Consider the following 16187-nt stretch of genomic DNA (forward strand, 5'->3'; position numbering starts at 1 on the left):
ATCTGCTCATTTCAGAGGAGATTAAAAAAAATACCAGCGATTGAAAAAAGCATGTTTGCTGATGCATGAAAATGAGATGGATTTCCCAGGAGACCTGGGGCTGACTACACTCAGTAGTCAGCCACATCACCTTGCCAGTGTGGAGAGGGTTTGTCCGAGACCACTGAGCACCACAGCTAAGAGGTATTGGAAGGGTGGTCGGTACCCAGGGCACCACCAAACAGAACAGCGCAGCAGCTGAGAGTGCAGGCTCTGGAACCAAACCGCCTGGGCTTGCATACAGGATATGGGCTAAGGCAAGTGACTAAATAACTCTGTGCCTCTGTTTCCCTAGCTCTTTATAAGACTGTTAGAAGGATTAAATGAGTTAAGACTTGTGCCTAGAAGCCCCTAGAACAGTACCTGATGCACAGCAAATGCTACCCAAATTTCTGTAAAACCAATAATCACCTACCTCACAGGGTTGTTGAGATGCTCAAAGGAGCTGCTGTAAATAAAGTACTCAGAATAGTGCGTGGGACAGAGCAGATCCTGGGGTGTCAGCCATTGCTATTATGAATGTTGTTATTACAATAATAACATTAGTTAGTAGTGACTGTAGTACTAGGATTCCCTAGTATGGCATATGTCCCCATCCCAAGAGAGCCAGGCCTCGAGCTTATCAATCAAAGGCTGTCGAACTGGCAGCTCAAGGGTCACATAGGGCCTAGAGGTAGATCCATTTTGCCCGAGCTGTTTATTTTTTTATTTTTCTTATTTTTTTTTTAAATTTTATTTATTTATTTGACAGAGTGAGGCAGAGAGCACAAGCAGGGGGAGTGGCAGGCAGAGGAAGAGGGAGAAGCAGACTCCCTGCTAGGCAGGGAGCCCAATGTGGGGCTCGATCCCAGGACCCCAGGATCATGTCCTGAGCCGAAGGCAGATGCTTAACTGACTGAGGCACCCAGGCGCCCCTGAGCTGTTTAAAACGTTAACTCGTTGTACACTCCAGAAATTTCTGCAGTTCATTTACAGTCATGGACTTGTGGGTTCTTTGGAAAACTCCCGGGGTCATGCCACTCTGGGCCTGCATTCCTGCATGGCAACTCTCAGCAGGGGCTGAGCAATGGCTGCCTGTTTAGGTATTTGGGACATAGCTTAGGCAGCTTACCTCACTCCCCACCAGTCCATGCACCATGCTATCTGCCCAGTCCTTGGAGGCACTTGTGTTTGCAGTCCCCACCTCTCCCAGAATCTATTCTAGGCCTCTATGGGTGACATGCCCTCAGACAGAAGGTGTTTTTAATGGCCCTGACCCCGACTGAAACTCTGATGAATGTTAGGGAAACTCTGCCCACTAAAACACACACAAATTCATATGCTTGCCACATATGATAATCTAGGGGGACTATGGACCCCCTGAAGCCCAGTCACAGGGAAATTATTCCCAGATTTAAGGGTTTATTCATGAACAAGAAAATTCCATTAATCTTCATCCTCACTTAGGTTACTATTTTATCTCACAATGTTGCAAGAGTGAGGACATGATTAAAATAAAGTCATGCAGGGGCACAAAGTGAAGGACAAGGCAAAATGCTCTGAAGGGACAAATTTGGTGGTCGATTCGGTCTCAGTGAAATTTTACAACTTTAGAATAAAAATATCATATGGACTTGCTATCTCCTTTCACTTCCTAAGCACTTCTCGACTCCTTCACCTTTCCTCCACATCTCAACAGCTAGGGTCGGTGCCAGCCCAAACGGTACCACGGTGAGCCAGAGACAGCCCTTTCTCAAGAGATCTTACTGCCATCTGCTGGCAGAAAAGTGCCATACTAAGTGTGTGTGGTCATCATGTCTATGAGAAGGGCTCCCCCCACCACCCTGCTCCGCCCCAGACAGGGGTCCTTGAGTAGTATGCAGCTGCACAAGGGTTTCCAGCATGATTTGCTTTGTTGGCATCCTTGACACGGACTGACCGGTACTACCAAAGGCTGTTTACCCAGCAGAGGCAGCAGATAGCAGTGCTTACAAACGTTTCGAGTTCTCAAAAACTTCCTATTAGAACTACCCTTATACTTAATGGAGAGCTGTAAAAATAGAACAGAGTTTCCACACATCCCTTAGCCACACTCTTCCAAGGAGTTTGTTTCTGTAGCCCTAAAAGCCACAGTTTCAATCATGATTCTGACCAGATCTTGGCACATGGGCACAGTGCCAGCACACAGAAAATGCTCGATATGTATTATATGTTGTTGCTACTATCTGCTAGCGTGGTTCTCTTGAACTATAAATGAAAATAATAAAAATATTAAGTGTAAGGACTATATTAAGTTATATGTAAATTATTAAGCACAATGCTTGTCATAGAGTAACACTAATTTTTGCTGATAATGGTGGCGATATTAACTGTTGTGATTATTTCTGTGATTTAATGTCTCCCCTCAACCAGTTAGCTCATATCCTGTCATGCCAGTTTCCTAGTAATCACTACTAATGAGATACTTCCGTATCCCAGGAGGTAGATGATGGTGGCCAAGGCCTGGATGAGCACACTGGGCATCCCAGAAGCTAAGGGCAGAACCAACTCCAGGATGAGTGTATCACCAATGGGGACCTTCTATTTTTGTATCTTTTCTGAGAATTGACACCTCTCTGGAGCACCGAAGTGTTCCTGGTTGTTGTTGTTTTAATTTCATAAAAGAAAAGCAACTCCTGGGGCTCCTGGGTGGCTCGGTCGTTAGGTGTCTGCCTTTGGCTCGGGTCGTGATCCCGGGGTCCTGGGATCGAGCCCTGCGTCAGGCTCTCTGCTCAGTGGGAGGCCTGCTTCTCCTTCTCCCGCTCCCACTGCTTGTGTTCCCTCTCTCGCTGTCTCTCTCTCTGTCAAATAAATAAATAAATAAATAAATAAATAAATAAATAAATAAATAAATAAAATCTTAAAAAAAAAAAGAAAAGCAACTCCTTTTTTAAAATAAGGGAGAAAGGCTTTCCACTCCCACTTCCAAATCGTCTGTCCCTAACCAAGTCATAAGGACCTTTGGCTCCCCGTGCAGTGAGGTGTGTTAGATTTTTCATAGGAGAAGTGAGCAGTATAAAAGGTCCTGGTTCCTAGAACACGTGCTGACTTTCCAGCATGGAGAAGGTGGGCAGGGCATGTGTGAGGAGGAGCCCTGCTCTTAAAAGTGAAGACATTTTGCTTAAAGCATTCCTAAACTGCTGACACAGTGTGCAAAGTAAGCTTTTTCTTTACAGCATCTGTTTATGTAAATTCTAACCAGGTGGCCAACTCTTCCCCTCTGCTCTCAGCAACAGCGTGGAGGACAGAGAACACCTGTTCTAAAAATGGACTGATTAGCCCGAGGTTGGCATACACAGCACAGGCTTGGGACCACACGTGGGGAGGAGATCCTGCCACCTTGTCAGCGGTTGGCTCTGCTTCTCCTCTTGGCTCTAGTCCATGTCCACCGCTAATGGGATTGATCCATGGGCATAAGTCTGAAAGACCTTGCTACGCATGTGGGAGGTTATTCTATCCAAAACTGCTACTTTGTGCAGTTACTAGTCTAAAAGCAAATGTTTCAAGCACAGGGTAGGGTACTGGAAGTACAAAATCTACATGATGATCCTTGACTTTAAGGAGCTTCCTGGGGGGGTGGTTAATGACTACAATAGAAAGGAATGGAAATACCATTATATGAAATGCCTTTTCTGGAATGTAATTTACATTTGCAGGATCACTTTAAACAAGTAACAATAATTCAATGGGATATGGGTTATATTAGAACTATCAAGAGAATGCTGTGGAAGCAAAAAAGAGGCAACAAAATAGGTGAATGGATAAGTGAGGGAGTAAGGAAAGTGTGGGTAAGTTTTTCAGAGGAGATGGCGCCGAAGCTCGATCTTGAAGGGGGTAAGCAGAAGCTTGTCCGTGGACGAAAAGGCAAATATTCCAGGCCGGAGAAACAGCATGCAGAATGGGGCAGATGGGACAAAGCTTGAAAGAAATGGAAGGAACTAAGTGAAGAGAAAAGCAAATTAAAATTTAGCTAATGAATTTTGGGGAAGCTAATCATGAGCAAAGTTACTATTATCTCAAAACACCATTTTCTTATGAGGACAACACATCACCACATTTCCCATATATGGGGCTCTGTTCAAATATGGGGTTCTTCCATGCTCAGGAATGGTTCCTCCACCCAGGGGGCATACAGAAATACAAGGGAACACATTCAGCTTTCTAAATCTACAGAAAGCTCTAGCTTTGCATACTCCTTGTCATTTTTAAAATTTGTTTTCTGATGAGTAAGATGCGAGCCTAAAGTCGAATACTAATCTAAACATTTTTATGGATGAAGTAATAAAGAAGAAATTCTACCAGTTCTTTATTCCCAATAGCCATAAAGGTCAGAGGACAAAAATAACATAACTTAGACAAATGCAGAATATACTCAATATGAAAACGACATTTAAAAATAATTACAGTTATAAAAATTTAGATCTGGGGGGAGTTAGGCAGCCTGCCCTAACAGAACATGGCAGATGCTCAAAAAATACTTGTTAAATAAATAATTGAATAATTATTCTACTTCAGTAGTTTAGAAACTGTGCCTCTTGGAGGTGGCTGTGGGTTCTGTAAACCCCAAAGTAATTTCTGTACAGCAATAAAGGTTTAAACTGCTATGTAGACAAGTTTGACCTAGTACCTGACATAAAATGGTGCTTTATGAAAATTTGACAGTGAATAAATAAAGGAATAAGCAAATACATTAATAGAAGGATGGAATTGTTTGAACATTACCAATTGTGAAATAACAGAGTAAAATCCAAATGAAGAAGATAAAGACTGAGTTTCATTCTCTACTGACCTGCTTCAAACTTCACCTTTGCCATATCTTACTCTCCTTGGATCAGGAAAAGCATAAAAATGATCTTCTCTCTTCAGAGGGATGTAGGAAAGATAAATAGGTTAATATGTGCAAAGCTTCTGGAGTTCACTGGAGAGGGACGCTACTGGTATTAATTTCATTATTATGAGCTTCTTGTGAAAACACACCTCTCACACCATTAAACTATTTTTGATGATATCTCAGATACCTTCATTTAGAAGAGGGACTGGGCTATGTGGCAACGGGGAAAATTGCCAGCAAAACAAACCTACCTGGTCCTCAGCCTGGAGTCACCCAGGGCTCAGATTTGGGGCAATCACAAATTTAAGCCCTTACTTTTGGTTGTGTGGTGAAGGGCTAGTAAGTGCACGGTCAGCCTGCACTGAGCTGGTGGGAGGCAATGATAAGATAAATGCATCTTTTTCTGTCCACTGAAAGCCCTGATTTTGAACTCAATTCCAGGAAAGTAAGTGTGAAGAAGATGAAAAACAGTGGATTTGATTTTGAATGTTGTTGTTTTTTTTTTTTTTAATTTATAGGAAGTACTGACCCTATTCAAGCTACATTTCTCATGTCAGCATTGCAGATGAGTTGATCTAATCATCAGATGCAAATCAAGACCCCTTCAGTAAAGGGAAATGAAATAAAAATAAAAGCCTATTGATCTTCTTATTATTGATCTGGCCCATACGTCTAGATTTGGGGTCCTAGAACTAGAAAACATTGTCAGTGCACGGAATTAAATAGAGAAAAGAATATCTAAAAGCAATGGTTTCCACAATATTTAAAATAACCAGAGATTAGAAGCATCAGAAAGAATGAAACTCATCACTAAACAAAACTCATCAATAAATGCCATCAGTTATGCAGGCTCATGAGATCTGTCTCAAAATTCTTCTCAATCACCATGCAATCAATACACACATGGACTTGAATATGCACTGGAAAGAACTGACAAATCAAAAATATAACCAGGAATGAGCAAAGATAATTAAGATCACAATTAATTGCAAGTGATTTAGAATGAAAATTTTACTTATCTACAACATCATATTCTTTGAGAATGCCTGATATTTTTTTTAAAATTTTATTGTTATGTTAATCACCATACATTACATCATTAGTTTTTGATGTAATGTTCCATGATTCATTGTCGGCGTATAACACCCAGTGCTCCACGCAGTACGTGCCCTCTTTAATACCCAGCACCGGGCTGACCCATCCTCCCACCCCCTCCCCTCTAGAACCCTCAGTTTGTTTTTCAGAGTTCATCGTCTCTCATGGTTCGTCTCCCCCTCCGATTCCCCCCCTTCATTTTTCCCCTCCTGCTATCTTCTTCTTTTTCTTTTTTTAACATATATTGCATTATTTGTTTCAGAAGTACAGATCTGCGATTCAACAGTCCTGCACAATTCACAACGCTCACCATAGCACATACCCTCCCCAATGTCTATCACCCAGCCACCCCATCCCTCCCACCCCCCACCACTCCAGCAACCCTCAGTTTGTTTCCTGAGATTAAGAATTCCTCATATCAGTGATGTCACCAATCCAGCTTATTCTCAAAGCTGCCATATGGGACATAGTATAGAGAGTCCAAAGCAGAAGCCTGGGGAAGCCACATTTCTGCCTCTGAAGTTCATTGTGAACATAGCAAATGTGCTGATTTCTTATACATTATTAGAGAATATAAAGTCTTTGGTATGGATTGACATAAATTGTGGATTATTATTCACTGTCTTGTACCAGGAATGACAAGGGCATATGGTCTGAGTTTGTGGGCTGTGAATTTGGAGAGATGTGCATCTCTCTTGTGTCTGACCTCGGAAAGGGATAAAGAGGAAACATGGAATTCACATCTAGGCAGTCTAATTCCAAAACGCGTGCAATGAACCAAAATGACTCTCCCCCGTTCGACACACATTCATACTTTCCTACTCCACTGCTGATATTCCCCAACGTCCTCCATGTACCAACGTGCTCTCCCCAGTCTCCTCTGCCTTGCCCCACCCCATCCTCCTTTTTCAGAGCTGCCTTATGGTATTCCCTACTCCGATGCTTTTCCCCTGGGGGCTCCTTGAGCTACCTACTTTAATTATTCACCAACACACATTTTATTTTGTGAATAGGAAATATATGCACAAGGTAAGAAATTCAAACAATCTGATTAGAACACAATAAAAAGTAAGTCCTCTACCAGATCCTTTCTCCAGAAGCAACTACTGTTATCAACTTAAGGAATACTTGTGAAAAGACATATAAGACCAACAGAACCATAAATAGATAAATGCTCTTCAGGCTGCCCATAGGAAGGTTTCCCCAACTCCTGTCTTCACTGCTGTCTTCCTTCCCCAATTTATCCATAAAGCAGTGCCCCAGACTTTAGCACATAATTAATCTCAAGTTGTTTCATACATATTAGTCTTGTCTCCTTGAGGGCAGTGGCTGTTACACACACAGCAGAATGTTAGACACACAGTAGTTGTTCAATAAATACCTGCTGATTAATTAAACCTCCTTGAATTAACTTCATGCTAGCTTAAATGGTGTATTTCATGCAAACCTTTAACAGAACCCATTCACAAGCTTTTCACATGGTTACTTCTGCAATAGCTATCTACTTAATTGGTCATCAATCTCGTTTTAGAACTCCAACTGTACAAGTAGCCAGAAAAAAAAAAAAAACATTATTATGGATGCTGACATTACAGTGAATGCAGTCATTTAAAAATCTAAATCTCAAGACATTCAAGTATCATAGAGCTGGTCATGCAACACAAATTTCCAGTTCCACTCTGAGAAGTCTGGGTTGTAAATGCCGGGAAAAAGGGAGTAGAGACTCCTCCTGCAGTACCCCAACAGGGGTGTTATTTCTGCCATTTCTACCCATTTACATGAGGCTGAATTTTAAATTTTAGATGTCGACCCTATTACATTCATGATACTGCATTAAAAGGAGATCACCAGGCTCATTTAATTTACTCTTCAAGGGAATGAATCTCAGATAATCTGTCAAAGAAAGACCAATTGCTTCTTTTCACTATGATTCAATGATGTTTTCATTTAATAATGCTGTCGAATTACACTTTCCTCCCCTAATTTGGGATCTCTTATGCTAAATTCACTTCTTTTGTTCTCTTGACAGTTTCCAGTCATGGTTTAGATTCTGCTCTCAGGGTAGTAATTTTTGATCCTTATTTTTAACGACAGCAAAAATTCTATGAATGGGTTCATGTGGATGGCTTGCTCTATGCATTTTACAAGACCAAAGAAAATTACATTTCAGAGAAGGTACATACCCAATTACTAGGAAATGAGTTACAACAAAGTGGCCATACGAGGCAGGGTAATAAAGACAACTTCAATTAAAAGTCACTATAGCAAAGCAAAAAAGAGAGACACAATGCAATGCACATTAATAGCTTATTCAGAAACTAAATACAGAGTAGGTGGTGGAAACATGAAGTTTCCTTCACGTGCAAGTAAATGAATCATCCTATTTAACAAGAGGTAGAGTGGGAAAGGGTGAGGGTCTCTTCTGAGATCAGGAGAAAGCAGTAGTTAAAATTCAAGGAATAAAACAACTCTCAGTAACCTTGTGAAAAGTTATTTCAGACAATTCTTGTTAACTTCAATCCGTTTTAAAGATACACCATGAGATGCATGAAGTGCAAGTGAGCACAGGCACACACTCATATCCTCATTTTGCTCCCATAAATATTATTGTGCCATAAATATTGTCTCCCATAAATTCCCCGTGCTGGTGAAGACACAGGTCCCGCCTTCATGGAATCTTCGGGAAGTGGACACCTAATTACATTGCAGCGGTGTGACTTCCAGGGGTAGAGCGGGTAACAGTGCTCGAAGCTCCGAGGAGGAGACCTAACAGTCTGGGGTAGTGGTGGGAATGGAGAGGGGAGGAAGTTGGGAGAAAGAGGAGCAGGTGAGCTTTCTGGGCATGAGCAAAACTACGGAACTTTGACAGAGACTGGGCTTCCTGGAGTATGAATGCAATTCAGGGAGGCTGAAGCTTGCTGGGTGTGTGAATGTGTGTGAGAGTGGGGGTGTGCGTACACAGCAGGAAGCCTAGAGCTGAGGGGAACAGTAGTGGATGTCTATGGTCTTGTTAGATCCTTAAATCCTCCAAAGAATCTGAACTTTACCCTGAAAGTCAGGAACTTCAGAAGGACTTTCGGGCAGCACAGTGGTGGGACTGTATTTGCTAGAAAGACAACCGGCGGGGGTGGGGCACCAGTGTGGTGGACGGATGAGAGAAGGCAGAGCAAGAGGAAGCACGATCTGCTGGGAGGCTGAGGCAATAAGCCCATGGTGGGTGAGGAGGCCCTGAACGAGGCACGGGCCAGGATGGGGTAGGAAGAAGGTGAGCATCCGAGGAATATTAATGATAGAGGACCAGCAGGACGAGGGATGGACGGATGTGAGGAGAGAGGAAGAAAAAAGCGCCCAGGATCTCAAGTCCAGGTTCCTGCTGGAGGAGGGAGCCACTCACGGGAGAGGAGATAAACCAGGAGGAGCACATGAAACAACACTACACACATTCGAAATTAAGAGTATCACCTTTAAAGAAGAATGGGCTGATTTGCAACGACGTGGATGGAACTGGAGGGTGTTATGCTGAGTGAAATAAGTCAATCAGAGAAAGACATGTATCACATGACCTCACTGATATGAGGAATTCTTAATCTCAGGAAAGAAACTGAGTGTTACTGGAGTGGTTGGGGGTGGGAGGGATGGGGTGGCTGGGCGATAGACTGTGGGTAAGGTATATGCTATGGTGAGCGCTGTGAATTGTGCAAGACTGTTGAATCACAGATCTGTACTTCTGAAACAAATAACGCAACATATTTTAAGAAAAAAGAAAAAGAAGAAGATAACAGGAGAGGAAGAAAAGGGGAGTATGTCAGAGGGGGAGACGAACCATGAGAGATGATGGACTCTGAAAAACAAACTGAGGGTTCTAGAGGGGAGGGGGGTAGGGGGATGGGTTAGCCTGGTGATGGGTATTGAGGAGGGCACGTTCTGCATGGAGCACTGGGTGTTATGAACAAACAATGAATCATGGAACACTGCACCAAAAACTAATGATGTAATATATGGTGATTAACATAACAATAAAAAATTAAAAAAAAAAAAGAAGAATGGGCTGGGTGCTTTTATGCCTATCAGACATTAAAGTATATTACAAATCTATAGTAATTAGAACCATTTGCAGGGAAAGAGGAAATGAGGAGTGATTGTTTCACAGTTTCTATTTAGGACAATGAAAAAGATCTGGAAGAGAACAGTGATGATGGCGGCACAATATTGTGAATGTACTTAAGGCACTGAAACGGATGCCTAAAAATGGTTAGAGTGATCAAAAAGCTCAAAAACCATGTAACAAAGGTGTGAGGAGCACACGTGTGTCAATGAAAAGGAACAGACAGATCTAAAGCAGATCCCAGTGTACAGAAGAATCCAGATGACAAAGGAAGGCTACGTCCACACTGAAGCGGTGGGGGGTGAAATTAGCTAACTCCCCCGAAAAAGTCAATTTAGAGACATGGCAAAAACATCAAAATAAATGCCAGTTTGATAAGCATAGCATGTAAATAAAGGGCATAAAATATCTAGAAAAACATTTTATGTGAATATTTGATCTGTGGCTTGGGAAGAACATTCAAAGCATAAAAGCAACTGAAGAAAGAAGTTATAAAGGAATGTCTATTGTAAGAAAGAATTATAAAGAAAGATATCAACAAATTTTCATATTTAAAAAAATCTTAACATGAAAAGAATTAAAAGATAAGTCAGACCTGTAATGAATTTGACAAGAATGCAAAAAAGGTTAATATTATTCCATGAAGAACACATAGAAATGAATAAAAACTTCGCTTAGGTCCAAATAAAAAAATGGACAAAAGATATGAAGAAACAGTACCGTAAGGGACAAATGCCGATGTCCAATAAATATATGAAAAACTCTTCAGCATCACAAATAATCCCAGAACTGTAAAACCGAACAATGAGATGTGATTCCCATCTATTAAATTAAGAGTGCTGCAAATCTCATCCGCACTCTGTAGTACATGCACACGCCTTGGTACCACAGGTAGGAGTTCAGGGGAGTACCACTTCTCCAGAGAGCTCCCTGCTGACCTGCAGCAAGAGCCCTAAAAATATCCCTTTCCCTCAATCCAGTAATTGCCTCGTTGGGATCAGACCTAAAGAAATATTTGGAAACACAGCCACGAGTTTTGCGTATCATCATAGTCTCTCTCTTCTTTTTTTCCTACTTAAAAATAAAGGATGTGTTGCTAATCCTTTTGTTTGTAACACTTTTCCCCATTATTCCTCTAGATAATTCCTTCTTTTCCTTCGGGTCCCCTTGGCCCCGGACCACACTGCTGTCCCTGCCATACAGTACCTTGGCATCCTGCAGCCCGCTTTACGCCACTTGTTATGCTGAGATAGCTTGTCTTCCTCCCTTTGGATGTCTTGTCTAGATGATAAGCTCCATGGAGGTCTTCTTCTCTGGTATATATACCCATCACCCAAAGAGAGCCCGAAAGTAATACAAAGTACTTATGAATGAATGCATGAATGAATGATCGCTGAGAAAGAGGACTGTGATCATTTTTTCCTTTTTTCTCTGAGTTTCCCCAATTGTCTTATGTGACTTTTCAATTTAGACCAACTACCATCAAAGCTATTTAAAACAGCAGCCTTTCATTCAGTTCACCTAGTACATTATAAGTCAATATAAATAAATTGTGAAATACTACATAAGATTTAAAACTAATAAAACCATCTGCTTCTATTTGTTCTTAGCTTTCCAGGAGGGGAAAAATGAAAACAAACAGAACCACCTTGCAGCTTGCTTGAGCTGGCTCCCCATGAATTAAGCTGTTCAAGTTGTGTCTACCCCGTGACCTCTGCCCCGTCCCCGAAGTCCTCACACGTTCTTAGAAACGTCCAACATTACAACCTTCATGCCGCGGCTTCCAGACTGTAGCAGCTGCTCTCAGAGCTTCCTGGCTGTGTCACTTCGATTGTGAGATCTAAGGAATTATTTATTACTACTGCAGAAGGACACTCGTACTTTGACAAGTTAAAACACACCATGTAGATGAGCAATGTAGATAAAAAAAACGTGTTTATACTCTGTCTCTAAAGCCTGATTAAAAATAGTACACACTCTCTTTCTTCCCTGAGTAGCAGCAATAGGCCTTGTGATTGTACTGCCTGAACGAATCACTGATGTAAAAAAAAGCTGTGAATGCACTGGTCCATTTAATGTCTTTGATGACCCTCTCTGGGCGCTAATGCGTCTTTTAAAAAGAGAGGGCTTTTTGGAAGGTGGCAGGAAAAATGGCGGCATCCACCTTCCTCTACCTTCTTCCTGCTTATTCCTCTTTACCAGGTTGGAACCTGGTGAATGTCCCCATAAGTCAACCACTCCTAAAATACCTCTCAGTGCCCTGTAATGCTGATTAATGAAAACCCATGCATTTTTGCTAAAATAGGGCTCCATCAGTTTTAATATGTTACATATCAATGTTATACTACAGAATATTATGCGAAGTGAAATTAGTCAGTCATACCATACGATTTCACTCATGTGTGGAATTTAAGAAACAAAGTAAACTATCATAGGGGTAAAAGAGAGAGGCAAACCAAGAAACAGACTCAGCTATAAAGAACAAATTGATGGTTACCAGAAGGAAGATTGGTAGGGGATGGGTGAAATAGATGATGGGGATTAAGGGGGGCACTTGTGATGAGCGCTGGGTGTTGTATGCAAGTGTTGAATCACTAAATTGTACACCTGAAACTAACTGGAATTATGCTATGTTAGCTAACTGGAATTTAAATAAAAACTAAAAAAAAAAAGTGCTAGTGTCATTAAAAGTAACTTTGAAAAAAAGTAACTTTGACACAGCCTACTATGCTAGGTTTTTTTTTTCTTTTTTAATAAGACAGGACTATTCTAATTATGTGTAATACTGAATGTTAGCTGAGGGTCCATCTTGCCTGAGAGAGGTTATTAACAATTTTTTAAAAGGAAACAGAGAGAAGCAATGTGTATTTGCATAACACTCCCTATTCCAAGAATGCTGTTAATAGTCTAAAAGGGCATGTTTTCAAGTACCCTTACTACTGTCTTTTGAATATGTAAAGTGCACTGGTCCATAAAGTCTCAGAAGCCAGCAGCGGCCCTGGGGTGTGTCCACAGCACACGCACCCCGTGGGAAGAAGGTAAAAGCAGGGTTCATAATGTTCTTTTACATCAATACCTGATAAACAGAATTACGCATAGCTTCCCCACTGAATTGAGTGCGGCAAATTAAAGGTAATTTTAAGAAGAAAAATGAGAAAGAAACAATCTAACCCCTGGCTAAAATTTTATTTGGATGTTGCGTATCTGTAATGAAAGAAGTGTCTTTTTAAAAAATTTTTTTAATTAACATATAATGTATTATTTGTTTCAGGGGTACAGGTCTGTGATTCATCAGTCTCACACAATACACAGCGCTCACCATAGCACATACCCTCCCCAATGTCCATCACCCAGCCACCCCACGCCTCCCACCCCCTCCACTCCAGCAAACCTCCGTTTGTTTCCTCATATCAGTGAGATCATATGATACTTATCTTTCTCTGACTGACTTATTTCCATTAGCATAACACCCTCTAGTTCCATCCACATCATTGCAAATGGAAAGATTTCATTTTTTTGATGGCTGCATCCTATTCCATTGTATATATATATATACCACATCTTCCTTTATCCATTCATCTGTTGATGGACATCTAGGCTCTTTCCATAGTTTGGCTATTGTGGACATCGCTGCTATAAACATTGGGGTGCATGTGCCCCTTTGGATCACTACATTTGTATCTTTGGGAGTAAATAACCCAGTAGTGCAATTGCTGTGTCATAGGGTAGCTCTATTTTCAACTTTTTGAGGAACCTCCCTACTCTTTTCCAGAGTGGCTGCACCAGCTTGCATTCCCACCAAAAGCGTAGGAGGGTTCCGAAAGGAGTGTCTTTTAAGACTCATTCAAGATGAGGCTGGCAGTCTACAACACCAGAGTAGATTTGTTAGTTCATTTTTTAGTTCTTTTAGGAAGTTCTAATTTGTAATGCTTATTTTCTTAGTTCAAGATCAGAGAGATCAATGTCAATCCAGTGTTTCCAAGTGATGGTCAAATAAATTATTTTAAAAATAGAATAAAAAATAAAACCCACCCCTCAGTGATTCTCTCACTGAGTAAAGTTCTCAGTCTTCTTTTTCTCCACAAAACTAAGCAAACAATAGCAACCACAATTTAAAAAAGTACATTGGGGAGAACAGCAGACTCTGGGTTGGGGGGGTCCAACCACACTGAAGGATCAAGAGATGGAGAAAGTAGGCACTGGAATCCATATTTAATGGCACTCCCCTTGTACAATCCTATGGAATGGGTAGACTTTTGCCATTGGATCAGGGATGTGTCCCTAGACTGTCCTGATCATCAGATCTGCCAATGTAACTGCTACATACACTTCCCCATCAATGCAGCAGAGTAAGAGAACTTAATCTTGAGGAGGGCTTTGATGTGATAAGGCAGAAAGGGGAGTAGCTGAGGAGCATTGAGAAAAAGGCAGAGCTGCTGACTTCTCTCACTGATGAGATTAAGTAAGCAGGGGCCTCCTGGAGCGGCCTGTGCTCACCACACACGGTCTATGATCGGATCCTCAGGGAAATGATGGTAACATATTTATTCACCTTAAGATTCTGTAAGTTTTAAAAGTCCCTTTGATAATGATAAACCATAGGTTCAAAGATATAATGTGACATAATTATACTTTAGGGCTATAGTATTTTTACTTCTTTAGAATATTAAGAGAAATTCGTTGTTTTACAGCTCTTAAATATAAACACGTCTTATGTGTTCAAATAAGACTCATATCCCTTTTATACTTTGCATTTAGAGAGAATTAAAACAATATGTCAGGTAGAAGAAAGAAGACTAGAAATGAATATGTTTACGGCAATGAAAAGACAAATTTGTGGTCTTTCCACAAGGAAAATACATGAAGTTAAATTATATTTGTGTTTAGATTATATGAATATGCTTAAAACTAAATGATTATACATTTTAAAATCCACAAATTAAAGTCTATACTCTTTTTCTTTGAATGTCATAAACTACATTTAGTTGTAGTTGACTCCCTCTACTGGCTAAAAATGATACTTTTTGTGAAAACATTTTTGTCAAGATTTTGACACATGAAATATACACGATTTGTAGAATCTGACATCTAATAACATTACCACATGACATGATTTTTATAACCAGAAGAAATTAATATAAAAAAAGGTAACATACCATCATGAATTAGAACAGAACAAAAAATAAGAAAAAAAGTTCCCAGGGTATTTACTATAAAGAAAGGGAAATACTAAAAAAAAAAAAAAAAAAGCGTTTTGAAACAAATTTTAGAGCTTATCCAAATATTTGGTAATCATATTGAAGGACAAATAACTTTTTTAAATGAATGAAAAAGAAAACATCTCAGGATCTGGTCTGATCTGTGAGAAAAATAGTTTTTGCTTTTTCTTTTTTAATCAATGACTTGAAAGATTTTTCAAGTATATTTATGAAATTGTCGATAACTCAGAAGGAGGAGGACATACTCAGATGCTGCTGGTGAACTGACTCAGGACTCAAAATGATCTTTACAGGGTAGCCCTGTGAATTGACTTACTTATATCTCCAGTCCCTGGACCAAATGCACTGAAAACGGAAAGTTGCTGATTTTGCTCTTCTGATGGCAAAATCAGACCTGAGTTAACAAGAGGTTATAAAAATCCTTATTAGCCCCACTTAGTGTGAATATCCATACTTTTCACTGCAGAAGCATTAGTATGCTTGCTAACCAGAAGCTGCTCCAGGATAATCCTGGGAGGTGGGCATGTTTTGTGACCGACAGGTCATACAGGGGCTACCACTACATTACCTTCTAAAGGCTGATAGTTCAAAAACACAGCTGCTTTATGGATTTCTGATAAGAGATTGTGAATATATAACAAAACTAAACTAAAATGCCAGTAGTAAATGCACGTTGAACCAGAAATTCAACAGCACGCAGGTAGGAGAGACACTTAGTTAAACAGCATATTTAATGAAAGGAGATGGGCTAGTTTAGAGTGAGCAGCTGCTTTTTGAATACCTATGATTTCCCCAGCCCTTTATTAGTCATTTTATATAAATGATCTCTAATTTTACAACACTTGTGTAAAGTAAAAACATTACTCTCATTTTACAGATA

At 40.4% G+C, this 16187-nt stretch overlaps 1 protein-coding gene across 4 annotated transcripts in view; it reads right to left on the bottom strand.

The window, feature by feature from the left end:
- Positions 1–16187, bottom strand: part of GRIP1 (glutamate receptor interacting protein 1) — a 393897-nt gene that overhangs the window by 278852 nt on the left and 98858 nt on the right. The gene's annotated exons all lie outside the window — the stretch shown is intronic.

The sequence above is a fragment of the Eumetopias jubatus genome, unplaced genomic scaffold, assembly GCF_037043125.1.
Source record: "Eumetopias jubatus isolate StellerSeaLion01/CBP00866 unplaced genomic scaffold, mEumJub1_p1.0 scaffold_8, whole genome shotgun sequence".
Classification (NCBI taxonomy): domain Eukaryota; kingdom Metazoa; phylum Chordata; class Mammalia; order Carnivora; family Otariidae; genus Eumetopias; species Eumetopias jubatus.